Source organism: Lucilia sericata, unplaced genomic scaffold, assembly GCF_015586225.1.
Source record: "Lucilia sericata isolate MDLA Ls3-8-SP2 unplaced genomic scaffold, ASM1558622v1 Contig000167F_arrow, whole genome shotgun sequence".
NCBI lineage: Eukaryota > Metazoa > Arthropoda > Insecta > Diptera > Calliphoridae > Lucilia > Lucilia sericata.
In genome coordinates, this window is record NW_023994196.1 from 46981 (window position 1) to 55263 (window position 8283).

The window sequence follows — 8283 nt, forward strand, 5'->3', positions numbered from 1 at the left end:
AAACCAACAATAATAACAACAAAACAAATCCCAAATAAAAATAAAATATCCCAAAAAATATGTTTTTTTTTTTTGTTATAAATGAAAGCAGAGTTGCCGGTAGTTAATTAGGATCTATGAGTATAATTTATAAGATTATGAAATTTATTTAATTTTCTTTTGGGAAATTTGACGGCGCTTTTGACGTATCCTATTGGATTAACCATTTAACTCTGATAATGATTTTACCACTCCGATATTTCGTCCTATTGCTGTAAGAAACTATGATACAAGTATTTAGCTGTACTAACTGTTAGTACGTACCAGAACATAAGACCAACTTCGTCCGGGTAATGTGTGGAACAAATCATGACTAATGCAGACGCTTCTGAATTTGAAATTATTCAGATGACTAGGGGATGAATAGTTCTTAATTAGCGCCTTTTATAATGCTTATTAAGCTCCTGTCCTATTTCTAAGAGCAAAAGGCGACTACTCCTAGCAGAAGAGTTAGTTTCTTTTAAATTTGACCGACACATTTATTGGCATGTGTTAATAAAGCATCCGTCCTACTTTTAAGTTTAAACAACATCCTGGAATCGAAACAATTGCCCGACTTGGCAACCATAATAGTAGTAAAATGTTTGTGTTTAAAGCAACACAAGACTAGTGGTAGTAGAAGTAGAAGTAGTAACATAAATGAATGTTCATTTCTTATTATGTCCATGTTAAAAAGTTACACATTTACATTCTTGATTTCATGTTTTTTCTTCTTGTAAATAAACCTTTTTTTGTTACATTTCGCAAACAAACTCTCTCACATAAATATACATACATATTCAATTTACACACATGCACAAATGTATGCATGTTTTGTTCTTCCTCTTATTCTATATATATGTTTATATTATGAGAAATTTTGTTATTGTTGTAGTTGTTACTTTTTCCTATATTTTTACCAAAATGTAATTTAAGATTTCAGAGAGAGTAAGGGCAAAAAAAAGAATAAGTTTTTGTTTGATTATATGTTTATGTATGGTTGTTATGTTTTATTTTCATTTTATTTTGTTTCTTTTTTATTTTTATTACAAAAATAGTAAATAATAAAAAAAACTGAAAAGAAAACACAAATAAATGACTGTAAATATACAAAATATGTTTGTTTGTATATGTGTACATTTCTTATGATGTATCATAACAACAACATACATAGTTTATTTACATTACATATCCTTGTAGCTAAACAAACATTTTCTGTTGCGATAGCAAGATCAGCAATTATGCTAAACCCGGTCCTGCCCAAAAAACCTAAATTTAAATATCTGGCTCCATTATAATGTTCCACAGAGATACTTAGAAAGTTGTAGGTACTTGCGAATATATACATATGCCTCCAAAATTTCACAATTAGATATCTATTCCTAATGTTTGATAAAACCCAATTTATAGCCATAATTAAGACATTTTACTAGTTCGGAGAAATCTTTGCTTGTAGAACCTGTTGTAGCATCTGAAATCAACTTTAAAATAAAGATTCTTTGTTGGCCTGTGTTAAGAAATAAAGTATCATCCTAAGTGACTTAAGATATGGATGGTCCAAATGCTGCTAATAAAAAAGAAACAAATAGAATGGTTTGGTAACAGTGTATGTAATTTTTTAAGTCGTGGAAATATATCCAAAAATATAACCAAAGACCCGTGTCTTTGTGTGTTTGCCCAAAATCATGCACTTTTTTTATTGGCCCCCAAAAATGTTGGTACCTTGGTGTCAGTTTTTCAAAGAAGTGATCATATCTTGCAAACCGTTCGGAATTTTCATATGCTCACTACGGCAAAGTTGTAGCTGTTGTTATAAAGAACAGAATTTGTAAACATATAAAATCAAAAAAAACTTCATATTAATTTTTTCCTTTCTACTTTTATTAACGACACCTGTACGTATACGTGTTAATGATTTATTGCTATAACAAATATTAAGTATAAGCTTAATTTAGAGAAGCACTTAAAAAATCTTTTTTAACAGGTAAAAATTCGATTATGTGGTTCTCTGGTTCGTTTCCTTATCAATTTATTCCAAGGAAAGGCCGAAGATACATTTGATCATCACCAGTTTATAGTTCCGGCAGACTAGAGGTACTCCTCAGCATTTCTCCTCCCAGGATTGCAATAACGCAAATATGTGAGTCTTTCTAAAAGATTGAACAGCTCTGAATCTGAATTCATTAAGTTTCTTTAACTTCACGACATGATATTTTATGTGGCAGATGTGATGGATAAATCATATTCGAATTCAGCGAGGCTCAATCATTTATAAAAGTATAACTTGGTCTCGACTTTTTTCAAATTTTGTCGACTTGTGTAATCTGCGATTTAAATCTGCATTGGATCACGCTATTTCAAAGGACATGAGCTCTCTTCTGACCACATTTTTATACTCTCCACCACCATCAGTGGTGATAGAGGGTATATATAACTTTGTCATTCCGTGTGTAACACCAAGAAATATTCATCTGAGACCCAACAAAGTATATATATTCTTGGACCTTATGAAATTCTGAGTCGATTTAGCTATGTCCGTCCGTCCGTCCGTCCGTCCGTCTGTCTGTCTGTATAAAACATTCTCACGTTAACACGAAGCAATTAAAATTAACGAAATTCACCCAAAATATTTATTATTGTCCTAGGCAGTTTGGTATTGAAAAGGAGCAAAATCGGTTTACACCGGGAAAAGTTATGAATCAAAATTTGAAACAACCTCGAAAAAAATAAGCATTTTTTACACATTCTGATGTAATTTTCTCAAAAACTATAAAAGATAATTCCATGAAAATCGGCATACATTCGTTTCTACACAAGATCTTGATTCCTGCTGAAAATTGCCAGAATCGGTCCATAATTTCATATACCTCCCATACAAAAGTACATATTCCCGGAAAATGGGTTTTTTGATAATAACTTCCGTCACAATGTTGATATCTTTACAAAATTTTACAAATTAAAATCTTATGTCAATAGAATTCATTCAGAGAAAAAATTTTCTGGATCGGTCCATAATTGGACATAGCTCCCATACAAGGTCCCCTCCCGAAAATAACTTAAACGCAAATAATTCATTTCTAAATCAAGTTATCTATATAAAATTTGGTACAAGTATTGCCCTCACATACAGAAGTATTATTGTGAAATTTTTTTTCCATCGGTCCATAATTGGTCATAGCTCCCATACAAGGTCCCCTCCAGAAAATCACTTAAACGCGCAGAACTCATTACTAACATAAGACATCCATATATAATTTGGTACAAGTATTATTCATGTGCACAGAAATATTATTGTGAAATTTTTTTCCGATCGGTCCATTATTGGTCATAGCTCCCATACAAGGTCCCCTCCCGAAAATCACTTAAACACACATAACTCATTACTAAATTAAAATATCTATATAAAGTTTGGTACAAGTATAGCTCTCACATATAGAAATATTACTATGAATTTTTTTTCCGATCGGTCCATAATTGGTCATAGCTCCCATACAAGGTCCCCTCCCGAAAATCACTTAAACGAGCAGAACTCATTACTAACATAAGACATCCATATATAATTTGGTACAAGTATTACTCATGTGCACAGAAATATTATTGTGAAATTTTTTTCCGATCGGTCCATTATTGGTCATAGCTCCCATACAAGGTCCCCTCCCGAAAATCACTTAAACACACATAACTCATTACTAAATTAAAATATCTATATAAAGTTTGGTACAAGTATAGCTCTCACATATAGAAATATTACTATGAATTTTTTTTCCGATCGGTCCATAATTGGTCATAGCTCCCATACAAGGTTCCCTCCCGAAAATCACTTAAACGCGCAGAACTCATTACTAACATAAGACATCCATATATAATTTGGTACAAGTATTACTCATGTACACAGAAATATTATTGTGAAATTTTTTTCCGATCGGTCCATTATTGGTCATAGCTCCCATACAAGGTCCCTTCCCGAAAATCACTTAAACGCGCATAACTCATTACTAAATTAGGATATCTATATACAATTTGGTACAAGTATTGCTCATATGCAAAGAAATATTACTGTAACATTTTTTTCCTATCGGTCCATCCTTTGTCATAGCTCCCATGCAAGGCTCCCTCCCGAAAATCACATAAACGCACATAACTCCTTATGAATTTTGAAATTTTGTTTTTATATACACAATTGGTCATAGCTCCCATACAAGGTCCTCTTCGAAAATCTCTTAAATGGACATTACTCATTACCAAATAAAGCTATTAATACAAAAATTCTATTTCAAGATTTTTGCACGATCGGTTCATAACACACATTACTTATTACTAAATTACGATATAGATACAGAATTTTACTGAAATATAGCTTTCATGTCCAGAAGTTTTGCTTAAAGAATTTTTTACGATCGGTCTATAATTGGTCATATATCCCATACTAGGTCCTGCCCCTAAAACCATATTTAACTAGTTGCATTATCAATTTGTGTAGAACAAAATTATATATATGTATTTTGAAAATCCTTAAATCTTTCACACACATGCATGCATGCAAATTAATAAAAATCGCCAAGCGTTGGTAATGTTCAATAAATCTTGGAATTGTAATAGATTTGAGCTGTTTGAATCTAGGGATTTTTCTATTTAAGATACGAGAAAACTTATTTCTACAAATATTTGATCAATTAGAAAAGTATTAATATAAAAGTAGCTGGTGGAGGGTATTTAAGATTCGGCTCAGCCGATTATAGCACTCTAACTTGTTAGATATAACGTCTGCTAATATCAACAATAGTTATGTTTTTCAAATGTTTGATGGAATGTGTACAAGATGTGTCTAAGACTTAACGTCTGCTAAGACCAAAAATAACTTTGTAATTTAAAAATGTTTGTAGGGTTAAAAAAAGGACTGTAAATGAAAAGGTCAGTAAGTAAATATCTTTACAAGAATATTTGGTCGTATTCTTCGTTCATTCATTTAACAATTTTATTATTTATTTTTTCTTTATACGAATCCAGGCTGAGCAGGACATTAAGTATTGCAGAATATTACGGGCACAGGAGAAATGAGGAAACCTCGAAGACTTTTGAGGTTATGAAAACAAAAGTAGAAGTCCGTTAAAATTGAACTAAATAGAGTGAGGTGATAAGTGACCTATTGGGTCACTTAAATTAACAGAAGAATTAAAGTCGCATTTAATGCATTTAAATATATTCAAAATCGAAGCAACTCGAATAAGTTGTGTAAATTTCTAGTGGCCTGAGATTTTAAAGTTCGGAAATACATTAAAAAGGTAATGAAATAATATATTTAAGATTTCGGATAAGACTTAGTACTAAATTTCGTAAGAAAATACAAGAATTATTATTATTCTAAAAATATTAACTTTTTAAAATTCGTGTTATTCATTATCAACTACTCTCTTCATAAGTACATAATCCTTTATTGAACTCCTTAATTCCAAAATCACTAATACGATTGACCTCGCATAAACGTACATATTTTTTGTGTTAAAAGTAAATAATACATGAAACGTATATGTGGATGAGTGATTGACTGACTGAACAAATGAATGAACGAATGAAATAAAGTAGTTTATGACAAAGAAAATATTATGTATGAAAACCCGTTAATAAAGAGATGGTTAATAAAAAAGGGACGAAGGAAAAAAATAAACTTTCTTATTATATTCTCGATGTCAAAATGATTTGTATTCATGGTTGCGATACCTTTAATTTTCAAATGAAAAATTGGATTCGAATATTACAGAACAGAAAGAAACTATTTATGCTTTTCATCATTTTATTTTATTTCGTACAAAATAAAAAGAAAATAATAAAACAAACTTATTGTAGAAGTTTATGTTATAAGATTCTAACAAATAGAAAGGTTTTTCATTCTAATACATTATTAGATTTCATAAATGTCAAGAAGACTATCAAAATATGAAAAAGTTATTTTTGCTTGACTTATTTTTATATCAATCGTGCAAGTGTGATTTTCACTAACATTTTAATCATGACCTTTCATCTGATATTACTGATTGCCTTTATAAAATCCAAAAATAAATAAAAATTCCTAGAATACTAATAAAAAGAAATGTGCACAAATAAAAGTTAGCAATTTTTAAAATTATCCCATGAAACTTGTATCTAAGTACTATTGAGCTTGATAAAGATGTATATCGGTTCTTAACTTTACTTTGCATCCACACAAATGTTTATCCGAAAAACTATTTTAATCATTATAAATGCTTAATGTTTCGGCTGAGTTCAATCCCAAAGCCCAACAAGAAAGACGAAAATTCCTGACCATACAGAACCCCGGTTCTTAGACAGGAAGACATCAGTAACCGCTTGGACTAACTAAAATAGAAATACCATATAGAATAAAGAACCAACAAAGCATTTCGCTGTTAGGAGCGATGCACAGTAGTTTAGAAGCTTTTATTTTTGGTAATAGTTCGGTATCTCTGGACTATTGTATATATCGCAATGAAATTTCACATGTTTAGAGCTGAGGTGTTTTCGAGTTGATTAAAATTTGGCTCATGTAAACGGACAATGTCTCAACAAACTCATCCAAACTTGGTCAATTCTGAAAAAAAATGACTTCAGTAATAAATTCATAATTGCTCTATATTTATATAGCCCTATGTGGTCCTTAAATATATCCAAAGTCTTTTTATTACCACAAGGTAAATAATGTCACAGTAGACACTTTTATCAAAGAATTAATTTTTTGGAACACATTTTTTCCGCTTTAGGAAAAACGTTACAGTGGGCACATTTAACAGGAAATCATTTTTAAGAACATATTTTTGAGAATTTCGATATTGTATATAGGAAGCAAGTATAAATGTATAGTCGGACAGATACCCTACACCTGTAAGCCCCCGAATGGGGCTTTTGACCTCATAATTATGTTAAATGATCTACTATCTCTACAAAAATTGGCGAAACTTAGTGTTATACAAGTCTTAATAATTCTAGAGATTTTTGTAATGATCGGGCATTATTTGACCCTAGCCGCCATACAAAGTCCTCTTCAGAAAATGACTTGAATGTCCACAATTCATTTATATACACTAGAGTCACGATGGAATTTGGCACAAATAAGTTTTATATAAACATAAATCCGCACATTAAATTTTATAAGGATGGCACCAATTTTTGCCCTAGCCCCCATATAACCGAACCTACCGATTTTGGCCTTTTAGTTCATAACTACGTAAAATATACTACTATCTTCCCAAAAATTGAAACAACTACATTTGATAAAATCGTAAATAACACTGTCGATTTTCGTAATGATCGGGCCTCAATTTACCCTAGCCCCCATACAAAGTCCCCTTCAGAAAATGACTTGAATGTCCAAAATTCTCTTATAAATACTAATATCACAATGAATTTGGCACAAATAAGTTTTATATAAACATAAATCCCCACATTAAATTTTATAAGGATCGGACCAATTTTTCTCCAAGCGCCAATACAACCGGACCTTCCGATTAGGGCCTTTTATATTTTAACAACGTCTAATATACTACTATCCAAAAATCAGCATAATTAAGTTTGATATAATCCTTAATAACACTGTCAATTTTAGTAATGATCGGACCAAATTTAATCCTTGAATGACCACATGTCCATAGTATCACGATAAAATTTTGTACAAATAAGTTTTATATAATCATTATTCCCCACATTAAATTTTATAAGGATGCCTAATGCCTAATACTACTATCTATCCAAAATTCGGTACAATGTGCAGATGTTTGTAACACACAAAAATATTTGTCTTTAAGTATACTAGTCGGTTCCGAGTCGCTCGATTAAGCTATGTCCGTCTTTGTGACCGTATAGACCTTGTGTGTACACTACAGCTCGGAATTTTCAATATAATTTGTTAAAATTTTTCACATACCCTTCTCTAGATCCAAAGACGAAGGCTGTTGAAAATGATTGAAATCGGTCTTTTATCTCCTAGTCAGCATACATGGGCATTATTTGGAACCTATGTAAGATTCAATATAAATGCTTTGTTACTGAAAATGAATTACATTTAATATTCACAATTGGTGTAGGGTATCATATGGTCGGCAACGCCCGACTATAGTTTCTTACTTGTTGTTTTTTTTTAAGAACTAGAACATTTAACATAATTATGAGCTCAAAAGCCCTATTCTTGGGATACGGTTGTATGGGGCCTAGGTGAAATAATAGAGCGATTGCAATAGCGTTCGTATGTCCCAAATTTCATCAAATTATCTTGAA